Source organism: Aricia agestis, chromosome 22 (genome assembly GCF_905147365.1).
Source record: "Aricia agestis chromosome 22, ilAriAges1.1, whole genome shotgun sequence".
In the NCBI taxonomy this organism is placed as follows: Eukaryota; Metazoa; Arthropoda; class Insecta; order Lepidoptera; family Lycaenidae; genus Aricia; species Aricia agestis.
In genome coordinates, this window is record NC_056427.1 from 7,209,939 (window position 1) to 7,224,565 (window position 14,627).

The 14,627-nt window shown below is 39.0% G+C and overlaps 1 protein-coding gene across 4 annotated transcripts in view; it reads right to left on the minus strand.

Moving 5' to 3' along the window:
- LOC121738196 (mitogen-activated protein kinase kinase kinase kinase 5) overlaps positions 1-14,627 on the minus strand; it is a 41,603-nt gene that overhangs the window by 25,938 nt on the left and 1,038 nt on the right. The window lies entirely within an intron of this gene.

The following is a 14,627-nucleotide window of genomic DNA, read 5'->3' on the forward strand; positions in this document are numbered from 1 at the left end:
CCAGTTGGGAAACTCTGTAGTGCTAGCACGGCGACCAGCGGAAATGGGAAAGTATGGACAAACTGTGGAAATAAATCTAAGGTGCCCCGTGCCGTTCCGATCTTTTTTCGTTCCGAAAAATTCAATTAAAATGCCACTTTATGACAGACTACAGTCACAAACTGTGGAGATAAACTTAAGGTGCCGTTCCGATCTTTTTTAGTTCCGAATAATTCAATTAAAAAGCCACTTTATGACAGACTATAGTTCTAAAAATTCAAATAATATCCTACATTATGACATATACTATAGTCTGTCATAAAGTGGCATTTTAATTGAATTTTTCGGAACGAAAAAAGATCGGAACGGCACCTTAGGTTTATTTCCACAGTTTGTCCATACTTTCCCATTTCCGCTGGTCGCCGTGCTAGCACTACTGGAGTCTGGTCTAGTTTGTAGGTCATACGTATAATTGCTAAAAGTCACGTACGTCTAGCGTTCCTATTATCTAGATTTAAGAAAATTTAGGAACTATAAATTCAACATGGTGATTTGGTACGTTTAGTTTTAACACCAAGTGAAAAATTAGATGACATCCGAACTCCGATACGCCAAAATTCGTTTATCACGCGGGAACCGTACATTTTGCGGGATAAAAAAGTATTTCACGTCCTTTCCCGGGACTTAGTATCTTTATACCGAACTTCAGTAAAATCGGTTCAGTGGTTTGGGCGTGAACAGACAGAAACACTTTTGCGTTTAAAATGTTAGTATGGGAGTATGGATAAAAGCGAAAGTATGTATTAAATAATTATACACTTTCCTTGCACTTATTCCACTTTATTTTAATATATTTATTACAAAATTGTTAAATACACGACGGGTTTCGAAAAAATCATCATCAGGTGTACTGCAGGTAATTTTAATTTTTTTTTAAATTTGTAAACAAAAAATGGGTTGTCAGCATCACAAAATTTTTCTACCATTCAGTACAATTTTATACCATAAACAATATTTTCTACCAAAAATCACAAATTAAAGGGGTATGAAGATTTTTGTATGAAGCCTGGCCGACCTACCTGTCCGCTAAATGTGTTTTTTCGCGTTCACGAACACTTTTTTCGAAAAAAGTATGTATGTCTGCTGCCTTTACCATAGTAAAAACTATGCCTTTACATATGTCGTTTCCGACGTACCACACAGAGACAAGCAGTCCTTGTTACATAGTGATTCGCTGTGCAAATAGTTTAATTAGCTGTTTTAACTTTCATCCAGCGGATTCCAAACTTTTTGGTGGCGGAACCCTTTTGATGGACTCCCAAAAAATGATCAAATTCTAAATTCAAATTCTCAATTTATTAAATTCAAAAAAGACTCCCAACACAAGGAATGTTTCGTCTTGGAACGAATTGTCTCCGCGCTGGTAACTGATGACATTTCTAAAAACAATTTCCTTTACAAGATCTTTGCGGAGCTCTAGGCTTCGCGGACGGCGGAGCATACTTTGAGAATCGTTGGTTTAATCCCATAACTTTCGTCTGACGTCATACAACCACATGCATGGCACTTGTTGGTAACATGTGCTGCCATATTCGTTGAAAATACCAGCTGTCAAGTTTAATAACATAAACTAGCTGTTTGACCGAGCTTTGCTCGGTATCCGATGAAAATGACATTTTCTAGAAATGATTCCTAGCTAAATCGATGTATCGTCCCCGAAACACCCTATATACTAAATTTCATGAAAATCGTTGGAGCCGATTCCGAGATTCCAATTATATATATATATATATATATATATATATATATATATATATATATATATATATATATATATATATATATATATATATATATATATATATATATATATATATATATATATATATATATATATATATATAATTGGAATCTCGGAATCGGCTCCAGAATTGCTCGTTTAAAGATATAAGATTAAGTCTTGTTTGGTTTAAATAAATATAGTAGCTAGCTAGTAGGCCCTACAAATTACAATCCATTTTGATAGAAAATTTTAACCTCAGCAAGATAATGAAAATAGTCAAAAAAATATTTTTATAATGCCCAAGTCTGTGTGCAATTACAAAAGGAAGATCTACGGTAGATTTGCGCACAGACTTTTATTAATTATCTACCAATTAAGAAGTTACTTCTAGAAAGGTCTATCTTATTTTGTAGTAAATAAAGTTCAATTTTGAACGACTAACTCAAAACGTCGTGTCTCAGTGTAAAGTGTAAACTCACCCTTAGGGCGATCATAACCACACTTCACAGTAAAAGCCCTTTGGCTTGAGGGTACTAGTCATTAAAGCGACCTTCTCAAACTTGGGGTTCACAAATCACAGAGTTTCTTAAACTGTCCAAGCCTCTATACGAGTTACAATCTCTATACAGTCTTCACGCCCAAACCGCTGAACCGATTTTGCTGAAATTTGGCACGGAGATACTTTGATTCCCGGGAAAGGACATATGATACTGTTTATCCAGGAAAAATGTACGGTTTCCGCGCGATAAACGATTTTTGGCGCAACGGACTTGCGGGTGTCATCTAGTAAGGCCCCGTGCTAAATGTGTCTATCTGTCACCTCTTCACGCCCAAACCGCTGAACCGATTACTCAACAAGGGTTTGAAGCCCTTGATCAGGTTCAGCATTTAGGGTCAATTTAGACCGCAACACGACGAGGCGAGGCGAGGCGCGGCGCAGCATAATTTTGTATGGATTTGACAGATTTCAATTGCGTGTGACGTCTTGCGAATCTGTCAAATCTATATAAATTAAGAAATACATCTACGCGTCGCGTTGCAGTTTAAATCAACCCCTAAGCGTAAAAAGGTAACAGACAGAAAAACAGAAAGACAGGCAGACAGATTCTAACTTGATTGATGGGAGGTTGGTTTTCTTGTGTTCCTTTGGGTGTTCTAATAAAAGTTTACAAACTCCTAAATCATCTAAAGAGCATCTTATTAACAATCATTATAGCAACATTATCAAATGTTCCATTTTCATTTTTCACAGACATGACTAAGTTTTAAAGTAAACTTGGTGGTTGGTCATTAGCAATGGCTATGACCTGTATTGACCTTTTAACAAGCATATTATTTTGAGGATATAGCTATGCCGATTTCTGTGCTAATCCGTATTTGTAATGTCCAAGTCCGTGCGTAATACAACACAGGATATTCTTTTACTTTAATAAGTAATAACTGTATTAAAGTAATAATAATAATAGCTCCCACACCGGTTTTTGTGACGGTGGCCGGTTTCATTGAAACCAGGCAGGAGTAATTATTTTATAGTGCCCAAGTGTGTGCGCAGTACACAAGAGCACTCTCTATTCCTTTACTCTCATAACCCAGTGGGACGGAAGACCGACACGACCGGCGAGAGATCAGGCGCAGGACCGACTTTTTACATGCCCATCCGACGCATGGATCATCTTGTCAGACGATCAGATCGACCTGCATTGTCATAAACTCAAAACCAAACTTCAGTCGAGGGGATCGAGCCTTTTTTTTCTTAATTGGGGAAATGCTTTTTACGTGGTAGAGCCATGCCTCGGCACAAATGGGCCGGCTCGACCGGAGAAATACCACGGGCTCACAGAAAACCGGCGTGAAACAGCGCTTGCGCTGTGTTTCGCCGAGTGAGTGAGTTTACCGGAGGCCCAATCCCCTAGCCTATTCCCTTCCCTACCTTCCCCTACCCTGTTACCCTATTCCCTGTTTAATGGCAGGCAACGCACCTGCAGCTCTTCTGATGTTGCGAGTGTCCATGGGCGACGGAAGTTGCTTTCCATCAAGTGACCCGCTTGCTCGTTTGCCCCCTTATTTCATTTTAAAAATACCCGGCGGAATGAGGACATCGGCCGGAGTATGTGGGACTCTCCGAGGAACTAACCACTAAAACCCCATGGTGCTCCACTCCACGCTTAGGCATAGTTACGGGCACGATCAACCCATCTCAACACTACCAATGGTTATCCGAGTCTCGCAGACAGAGGGTTACCACCTGACCACGGATGGTTGGACCACGGAGGCGTTACAACGAACGGCCGTTCCCAATATTTGATCTATCTCTGGTTTTGCCCTACTAGAGATAGGAATAGCTCACAATTGACATAAAATATATTTTATGTCTAATGTATTTTATGTCTAATGTGAGTTATTCCTATCTCTAGTAGGGCAAAACCAGAGATAGATCAAATATTGGGAACGGCCGTTAGTCATGAGGAACCATTTTACCAAACCTTTGTCTAGCCGGGGACCACCCGGTTGGTTTACATAAACTAAGGGTTTTTTGATAAAGAAAACAAGGACAACTTGATAATTAGCACGGCAAAAATCTAAAAGTTACAGATTTTAACTGAACGTGATTTTTATGACTGCATATTCCATACTCTTCACTAAGTTCTGAATTCTCACATATTATTAGGCTGGCTTCGTGGACCACTTGGAATGCCTCCAGGGACCACCAGTGGTCCGCGGACCACCGGTTAAGAACCACTGCGCTACAACGATCAATGATCCAACATACGTGACGTGGCAACATAATGATACGTGGGAGAGCGATGCTTCGGCACGAATGGGCCGGCTCGACCGGAGAAATACCACGTTCTCACAGAAAACCGGCGTGAAACAGCGCTTGCGCTGTGTTTCGCCGAGTGAGTGAGTTTACCGGAGGCCCGATCCCTACCCTATTCCCTTCCCTACCCTCCCCTATTCCCTTCCCTTCCCATCCCTACCCTCCCCTATTATCTTATTCCCTCTTAAAAGGCCGGCAACGCACCTGCAGCTCTTCTAATGCTGCGAGTGTCCATGGGCGACGGAAGTTGCTTTCCACCAGGTGACCCGTTTGCTCGTTTGCCCCCTTATTTCATTAAAAAAAACCCGGTGGATTGAGGATATCGGCCACTAAAACCCCATGGTGCTCCACTCCCCGCTTAGGCATAGTTACGGGCGCGATCAACCCATCGGCCATCGCAACTCGATATCGAACCCACGACCACGGTCAACAGCCAAACAACCACTGGACCACGGAGGCGTTACGACGATCAATGATCCAACAGCAATCAGTAATGAGATGATCTCACATCATTACTGCAGTGTCAACGCACGCTCAACTCGAGCGATTATTTAATAAGCGCAATTTTCACATCGCATGCGACAATCCGACTGTCGCCGTGTGTTCTGCTGAAACGATGACTCGCTAGACACCGCACAACGTTAATCCATACTAATACTAGCTAAAAGCCGAGCTTTGTAAGGGCTCGCGTCGTTTTTCTGCGTGGTAGTCTTCAAGGCAGTTTTCTATACATATTATAAAACAAAGTTGCTTTTTTTATCCCTCATGTGCCTTTGTTCCCTTTAATCTTTAAATTTAATACGTGGGAGAGCCATGCTACGAATGGGCCGGCTCGACCGGAGAAATACCACGTCCTCACAGAAAACCGGCGTGAAACAGCGCTTGCGCTGTGTTTCGCCGAGTGAGTGAGTTTACCGGAGGCCCAATCCCCTACCCTATTCCCATCCCTACCCTCCCCTATTCCCTTCCCTTCCCATCCCTACCCTATTCCCTCTTAAAAGGCCGGCAACGCACCTGCAGCTCTTCTGATGCTGCGAGTGTCCATGGGCGACGGAAGTTGCTTTCCACCAGGTGACCCGTTTGCTCGTTTGCCCCCTTATTTCATTAAAAAAAAAACTACGCAACGGATTTTGATGATTCTTTCAGTGTTAGATAGCCCATTTATCGAGGAAGGCTATAGGCTATATTTTATCACGATTTATTAAGACTAATTATAGGAGCTAAGAAATAGATGAAAAAGTGGAAAAAACGGGGAAAATTATTTGAAAGGGCTAACTTGAACGCGCTAATCTCAGGAACTACTGTCCGATTTGAAAAATTCTTACAGTGTTAGATAGCCCATTTATTTAGGAAGGCTATAGGCTAAATTGTATCACGCTAAGCCCCAATTTCACCAACGACTGTTAAAGTTAACGCTCGAATTAGTATCACGTTACCTATTTCGTTTTTCTTATGAATGAAAGAGAAGACTTGACATTTTAACAAGCTGTTAGCACTAACAGACGTTGGTGAAATTGGGGCTAAGACTAATAGGAGAATGTGGAAAAAACGGGGGAAATTATTTGAAAGGGCTTATCTCGCGAACTACTGGAGCAATTTTTATGTCATTTGGCACAAATAAGAAGTAGACCACGTGAAGGATTTTTTCAGTGGCTATAATATATTTGACTGACTGATGATAACACATCTACATATAAATAAAAATTACTATAACGTTAACCCATCAATCCCCAAGCAGCAGCCGGCTGCAGCATAACAATTGAAAATCTGTTGTGTCTGCGATACCCACGATGCACTGTGGTCCCACAATCGACGCTCCATACTCATAGAACTCGCTTGTTGAAAATCGTTGTTTTTTTTGGCCAGGAACATTGTAGGGCATTGTTCTATTATAAATATTAGGATATAAAGCTCCCTCGTTAATTTGTTTGCGTAATATAAGCGATTTAATTTTTTTTTGTATGGGAGAAAACACTCAAATCCATTTTTTTTCGGACTGTCAACAACTGTAAAGTGGAGATTAACCAGAGGTTGTTGTCCTACATGAGATGCATCCTACAAGCCACTTCTGCCCGTTCTCGCCCGTTTGAAAATAATTTACAGAAATAAAAAAAATCTATGGCCGAAATCATTCAAATCCATTTTATTCCGGACTGACAGCAACTGACAACTTGGGATTCACAGGGTTTGTTGTCCTACATTAACATGAGACGATTTTTACAAGCTATAATATAACACTTGGTATAAGAGTGGTATAAGAGTGTGCTTGATATCTTATTTCCTAGGGGTCCGTGGCTCAAAAAGGTTGGCAAACACTGATATATAGTAAAACAACATTTGCCGGGTCAGATAGTTCAGCAAAAAACACACCGTCACGAGTCACGACAACCAGCGCATGACAGACACATTTTATCATCTTTTCTCTCGTTAAAATCGAAAGTCGATTTACATTATTACATAAATCATTCGATAGTCGATACCAATCTATGTAGAAAACGCACGATTCCGATATTCGTCTATAATTGCCCATAACGCCTCCGTGGTCCAGTGGTTTAGAGCGCGGCTCTTGACTCGGAGGTCGTGGGTTCGATTTCCGCGTTGGAAACACGACACTATTTCCAAGTTTGGTTAGGACAATGCAGGCTGATCACCTGATTGTCTGACAAGTAAGATGATCCATGCGTCGGATGGGCATGTAAAATGCCGGTCCAGCGTCTGATCTCTCGCCGGTCGTATCGGTCGTCCGTCCCACTGGGTTAGGCTTACTTTTGCTCTATAACGGTACGGAACCCTTCGTGCGCGAGTCCGACTCGCACTTGGCCGATTTTTATTTATTTGTGTAGATGTGATAACGTCAGTCAGTCAAGGTGTGACGACGCGAGCCCTAATAAAGCTCGGCTTTTAGCTAGTTTAAATAATAATCATTAAATCTCCCTAAGCTTATGTAAAAGCTCGTTTTCCATTATTTCCACTTGGCCAGCGCAACTCCCGTCCAAGGCCTTGCCAAAATCCACTACTTACATAACTTGGCATGGATTTGCGCAACTTTTAATCAAACAAAGTTAATTCTGGATTAAATACGCCAGTGGTTCTCAAACTTTTTTGGTGGCAAGACCCTTTTTGGGAAATGCCATTTTTGACGCACAAAGAAAGGATGTTTTGTCTTTGAACGTATTGTCTCCATGCTGATTTTTTTTTATGTGATAAGGGGGCAAACGAGCAAACGGGTCACCTGATGGAAAGCAACTTCCGTCGCCCATGGACACTCGCAGCATCAGAAGAGCTACAGGTGCGTTACCGGCCTTTTAAGAGGGAATAGGGTAATAGGGGCGGTTAGGGATGGGATGGGAAGGGAAGGGAATAGGGGAGTGTAGGGAAGGGAATAGGATAGGGGATTGGGCCTCTGGTTAACTCACTCACTCGGCGAAACACAGCGCAAGCGCTGTTTCACGCCGGTTTTCTGTGGGAACGTGGTATTTCTCTGGTCGATTCGTGCCGAAGCATGGCTCTCCCACGTATAATTTGTCTTTGAACGACATGTCTCCATGCTGGTGTCTGATGACATTTGTAAAAACAATAATTTTTGTATCGCTCGTGGACCCCTACGAGGCCCTTGCGAAGCCCCCAGCCCAGGGCTACACGGATCACACTTCGAGAATAGCTGCTATAAAATATAAACTTGACTATCGTCACATCACACAATCAACAATACAATAATTGTATTGTCATTGTTTTGATCTGTTACGGTCGGTTCCGCTGTTTTTATGTAAACGAGCATCGCATCGCCTGATAATATGTGGGGCATAGTTTCAATCTAATATACAGTAAGTGTCTAAACACACTATGCCGAAGTTACGCGGCAGAATTTCCGCATGATTCCGCCTGTAATGTATTTTATATTACCGATGGGCGATGACACACCACGCCGAAATTCCGTCGCGTTATAGTGTAATAAGCGTTTGACATCTCTGACGTAATCACGCGGAATTTCCGACGCGGAACTTCGGCCTACTGTGTTTAGACACTAACAGTAGATGAGACCCGCAACACCGTTGCGCCGAAATTCCGGAACCGTACATTTTTCGGGGATAAAAACTTTCATATTATGTCCTACCTATCTGCATACCGATTATAGGCACACTTTTGGCATTTAAAATTCACGCCAAAATTCGTTTAACGCGCGGGAATTGCACATGCAGGCTTCAGCGGTTTGGGCATAAAGAGGTAACAGACAGACAGACAGACATAATATACTAGTTTGTCTACTCTTGTTCTGTTTTATGTTTATTATATTATTTAAATTGTGTCTTGTGTAGTGGTGGTTAATATAACGTATAGCTGATAATAGCGCTAGTTCTTCGCAACGAATAGCGCGCGCTATAAATCTCTACGTTATAACGTACCGCGCGGCGCCGCCCGCGCTGCAGATCGCGCGCGGTTTCGTTTGATCGTTGTCGTGTCGTTCCGTTGTCAAATCGGGTGAATTCGGCTGTCATTGCATTTGCAGTGTTGCGTTGCGTGTTAAGTAAATGGGTAAATTATAATATTATAATTAGTGACCGACCGAACTTTCGGTTTCGGTTTCGGCCAAAAAATCTAGTTTCGGCCTTAGTTTCGGTTTCGGCCAAAATATAGCCGAAACCGAAACTCATGCATCGTTCGGTAAACTTCGCAGTTAACTCGAGCTTGCTTGCCAGCGAGGCCCGGCTCAGTTCGCCACCATCCATTTAATCATGTTTTGAGATTATGTATTCCAGATTAGTCCCAAATCAAAAATTAGCACTTCGTTTTATTTTCATTAATTTGTCTTAACTTATTTTTATCGAAATATATTTTTGAATTTTATTTCTACGATAAAAGCAGGCTTATTTAATATATAACTGTTGGCAAATTACGTGCTATTTTAACTATGTTTCCCAAACAAACGATTTAGTAAATGCTATGATAAATTGATTATATTGTGTGTGAACCTTATTTACTTAAGAATTTTGTTTGACTGTGAGATTATAAGATATCTTAGGATATATCTATATCCTAAGATATCTTATAATATTGCGTACTACTACTGAGGGCCGCAATATATTATATTGCGGCCCTCAGTATATTTTTCAGGTTTAGTGGCAAAACGCCTTCTGGAGAAAAAAAAAGTGACGTCAACTGCAAGTTTGCTTAGTCATTTCGTATTGAACTTTGACCGCGGTCGTATTCATGTCTCCCATAAAAATAATATACTGCAATTATTGATTTTGTTTTCAGTAGTACGTCGTTCATTAGTATGTCTAAGGGAGGATTTGACCAATCGCACAACTTCGTTTTATAAAACTTATTCTCATTAAACGCGTTCCTACGGGGATCAATAAAAAAGCAAGAAACGATATATAAACTACCCAAACGCATCATTTTTTTCGTCTATGATTTTTGATTCGCCATGACACTACACTGGCAGGACTTTAACGGCTTTAATGAAGTTTAACCGTGCAACATTGGACGTTCTGAAGATAAAATTTGGATTTGTTGTGAACTTTATGTTAGTGAAATGCAATTTGGTGCTATAAACGCGTTTATACGTGTAGAACCAATTTAGTGTACACTAAGCGCGTTCTATTTCTTAGGTGAATTGCACCTAAATAAAATGACTTCAAATAACTTCTGCTCTTGTTTCTTAGGGTAATCCTTCGTTATAATACATTAAGGGGAATTTCACCAATCACACTTAAACGTTTTAGAACTAAGTTCTCATTGAACAATGAACGCGACGGCGACGTGAATCTCGTTTTGTTTCAAATAGATTTTACATTCTTCATTTAATCGCGATTAATGAATCTGATTGAAAATGATGATTTTTATACGTTTTTAACATATTTGAGCCTTGTCACGTTGTTTTAGTAACAAATAGCAAGAAACGATAAATAAGCTAACCAAACGCATATCTGTGAAAACTGTCAACTTAACAATTTTTTCGCCTATGTTTTTCGATCTGTTATACACTACACCGACAGGACATGTGTTTTATGAAGTTAAAACTCGAATATTGGGCGTTCAGAAGATAAAAATCGGATTTGCTGTGAATGAGACGAAACGCATCTACTTGGAATCGTATAAAAAACGGAATATAGTACAAAAAGTTATTCGAGTCTAAGAATAATAATATTTATGGTAAGAAATGTCGCAAAAAGTAAAAAATGCAATGTGGTACTTTTTCTTTAGTTTAAAAAATTGTAATTTATGTTAAAAATCAATAAATTTCAGTAAATAATCGTAATTTTGAATGTTTTACCAAGTTTCGGTTTCGGTTTCGGCCGAAACTAAGAGTAAGGCCGAAAGTTCGGTTTCGGTTTCGGCTGAAAAATCAGTTTCGATCGGACACTAATAATCAAGACTTCCATGTGAACGTATTTTTTCTAAATCTGGATACGTTACTAGTGAGTAATGACAGAAGTTATCGTTTGTCGTCGACAGAAGTGGCGCAAATAATATTTTTAAATGTAAAAAAAAACTGACACTGTAAAAAAGATGTAAAAATATGTACATATTATGTAGTACCAAAAAAGAAAAAAATATATTTAAAGCATTTGTATAAGATAAAATTGTATAATATATACATCCTAACCCTAACCTAAACCTAAACCAATTTATGTACATGGTACATATTATATAATGGACTTTGAAATACGCCTATAATTTTATGTTTGTTCAAATATAATATCAATACAGAGTAAAAATTAATATTTGCAACATAATATAATTAACCAAATAATGCATTATTAAATTATAACGCTTATATTATTCTAAATATGTAACAAACCCATTATATTATTAACTCACCCACCGCGTTATAATTATTACGCATCATCATATTATTGATATAACATAAAGAATTTCAATAACGTCGGTAACTTTACAACGCGTCCAGAATCGAGATTTTATTCGATATAACGTAGCGTCAAAACTAGCGCGCTTGAAATTCGTTAGAAGGTAGCGTCAAAACTAGCGCGCTTGAAATTCGTTAGAAGGTAGCGTCAAAACTAGCGCGCTTGAAATTCGTTATAACGTAGCGTCAAAACTAGCGCGCTTGAAATTCGTTAGAAGGTAGCGTCAAAACTAGCGCGCTTGAAATTCGTTAGAAGGTAGCGTCAAAACTAGCGCGCTTGAAATTAGTTAGAACGTAGCGTCAAAACTAGCGCGCTTGAAATTCGTTAGAAGGTAGAGTCAAAACTAGCGCGCTTGAAATTAGTTAAAACGTAGCGTCAAAACTAGCGCGCTTGAAATTCGTTAGAAGGTAGAGTCAAAACTAGCGCGCTTGAAATTAGTTAGAACGTAGCGTCAAAACTAGCGCGCTTGAAATTCGTTAGAAGGTAGCGTCAAAACTAGCGCGCTTGAAATTCGTTAGAACGTAGCGTCAAAACTAGCGCGCTTGAAATTCGTTAGAACGTAGCGTCAAAACTAGCGCGCTTGAAATTCGTTAGAAGGTAGCGTCAAAACTAGCGCGCTTGAAATTCGTTAGAAGGTAGCGTCAAAACTAGCGCGCTTGAAATTCGTTATTGCGTAGCGTCAAAACTAGCGCGCTTGAAATTCGTTAGAAGGTAGCGTCAAAACTAGCGCGCTTGAAATTCGTTAGAACGTAGCGTCAAAACTAGCGCGCTTGAAATTCGTTAGAACGTAGCGTCAAAACTAGCGCGCTTGAAATTCGTTAGAAGGTAGCGTCAAAACTAGCGCGCTTGAAATTCGTTAGAAGGTAGCGTCAAAACTAGCGCGCTTGAAATTCGTTATTGCGTAGCGTCAAAACTAGCGCGCTTGAAATTCGTTAGAACGTAGCGTCAAAACTAGCGCGCTTGAAAGAATCGAGATTTTATTCGTTATAATGTATCGTCAAAACTAGCGCGCTTGAAAAATGTAGCATATTCCCATATTATAGCGTGTTATGACAATATAGCCGTTAGGAACACCACTGGTCTTGTGTGTATTGAATTTTTTTTTTTAATTTCTTTCTTATTTCTTTCTACATACACTTTCGCGTTTACATTATTAGTATGGAAGTAAGAATTGAATACCCGTTTGGAGACTTCATCACATAAATTGCTTACATAATAGTCTGGCTGGTGTCTAGTCGGACACCCACACAGTGAGTGTCTAGCCAATGCCGGTTCGATTCCCGATTAGCGAAATCCATACATATTATAAATGCGAAAATCTGTCTCATTCTGTCTGTTCTGGCCTCTTCACGCGTTATCCCCTGCTCCGATTCTGCTCACAATTTTGAGAAAAGGACATAGGATACTTTTTATCCCGGAAACATTGTACGCTTTCTGCGCAATTAAAAAACTTTGGCGCGAGGGCGTTCTAGTATATATGTAATTTAATGACGGCACATTCATCTATTCTCTATAGACCAGGGGTTCCCAAACTTATTTTGTCTACCGCCCACTTTGAGAAAAAGAAAAATTTTGGCGCCCTCTTTGTTTCTCCTATTTTTAAACTACACAACACCCCCATTTTTTTGAGTCCCACACCCTTTAGGCCTTCAGCGCCCGCAATGGGGCGTTATCGCCCACTTTGGGAAAGGCTGGTATAGAAGTTGAATATTAAACTTGCTAGGCAAAACAGCTGTCTGCACTCTGCTGTACTCACTTATGCATCCACACCCCAAGACATATCATCCATGATTAACGTGACCATACGTGTAAATGTGACATGATAAAATATCTTTATCATGTCACATTTGTGCTTTCCCATCGATCGTGGAATAACGAGACACAATAGCTTATCTATTGTTATCGCGGTCGGATGCGGCCGCTTAGGGATTCATGAATTAAGAAGGAGAAAATAAGATTTTCTTAATGTTAATTATAATTATTTCATAACATAAGAAACCATAACAAAACAAGAACTACCATCCATGATAACAATATTTTTAGCAAGATTAAACATAAATCAATTTTTATCTTTAGATAAAATTGTAAATAACAAATACAACAAGATAATAATATATTTGTTACATAATATGATACTAGCTATTTGACCGAGCTTAGCTCGGTATTCGATAAAACACGAATAAAATATCATTTTCTAAAAAATTATTCCTAGCTAGATCGATTTATCACCCCCGAAACCCCCTATATATTAAATATATATACAAGAATTGCTCGTTTAAAGATATAAGATAAGGTATGGCAGAAAACATTTTTTGTTAGTACTTTAGTCTGTGTAATGGCATATATTTATTTAGTTTTACTAAATAATGCACAAAATTGGTTACATGTACATTGTACAGTCTGTCAAGAAAGAGTAGACGCAGTACAAAATTTTCTGAACGTAATTACGCTCAAAATCATTACATTTCGAAAATTTTGTTTTTTCTCTTCCACAGAGAGCGCTTACGCACTTTAAATATTATCACCTTGCACATTTATAATTTGCTTTAATAATGTTTTCATATTTTTATGTGATTTTAAAATTGGGTACAGCGTCTATCTTTAATGGACCTAAAAGTTAAAAAAAAAAAATTGCAACCAAGCACATAATATAAACTATAACCTAAACTACTAAATATTTCTTCTTAATTTTAGATAGGTTAAAGAACCGCAATTAACTGGTAGATGGAGTGGAGAGGATAGGAAATGGCATAGTAAGTTTACTTTTTGACAAGACAAAGATCTGCTGATTAATATAAAAGTGCTTAAGTACACGGGTAATAAAACAGCACATTATTTTACTGAAATGACAAAACTCATACTGTCACAACTAAGTATGCCACAGCTCTCTTATACCTATTTACTTCTCCTAACTATTTCTTCTAACCAAGAAGTAGAAAAGAAGATTTTATGAATCAACAGCAAAGTATGCTATTGCATAATACAGATAGATGAGTCATTAGCTAAGATTTGTAATCTTCTGGAGATTCCTAATGGGAGATTATGTATCCAAAGCCATTTTGTTAATTAAAAATGAATAATTTTACTCTATCAATAGTTTACTTTTTTTGTTAATAGTTTTTGTAATAGTTAATTTATTTAAACCCGTCGATCATGGAAAATATATAATTTCTAT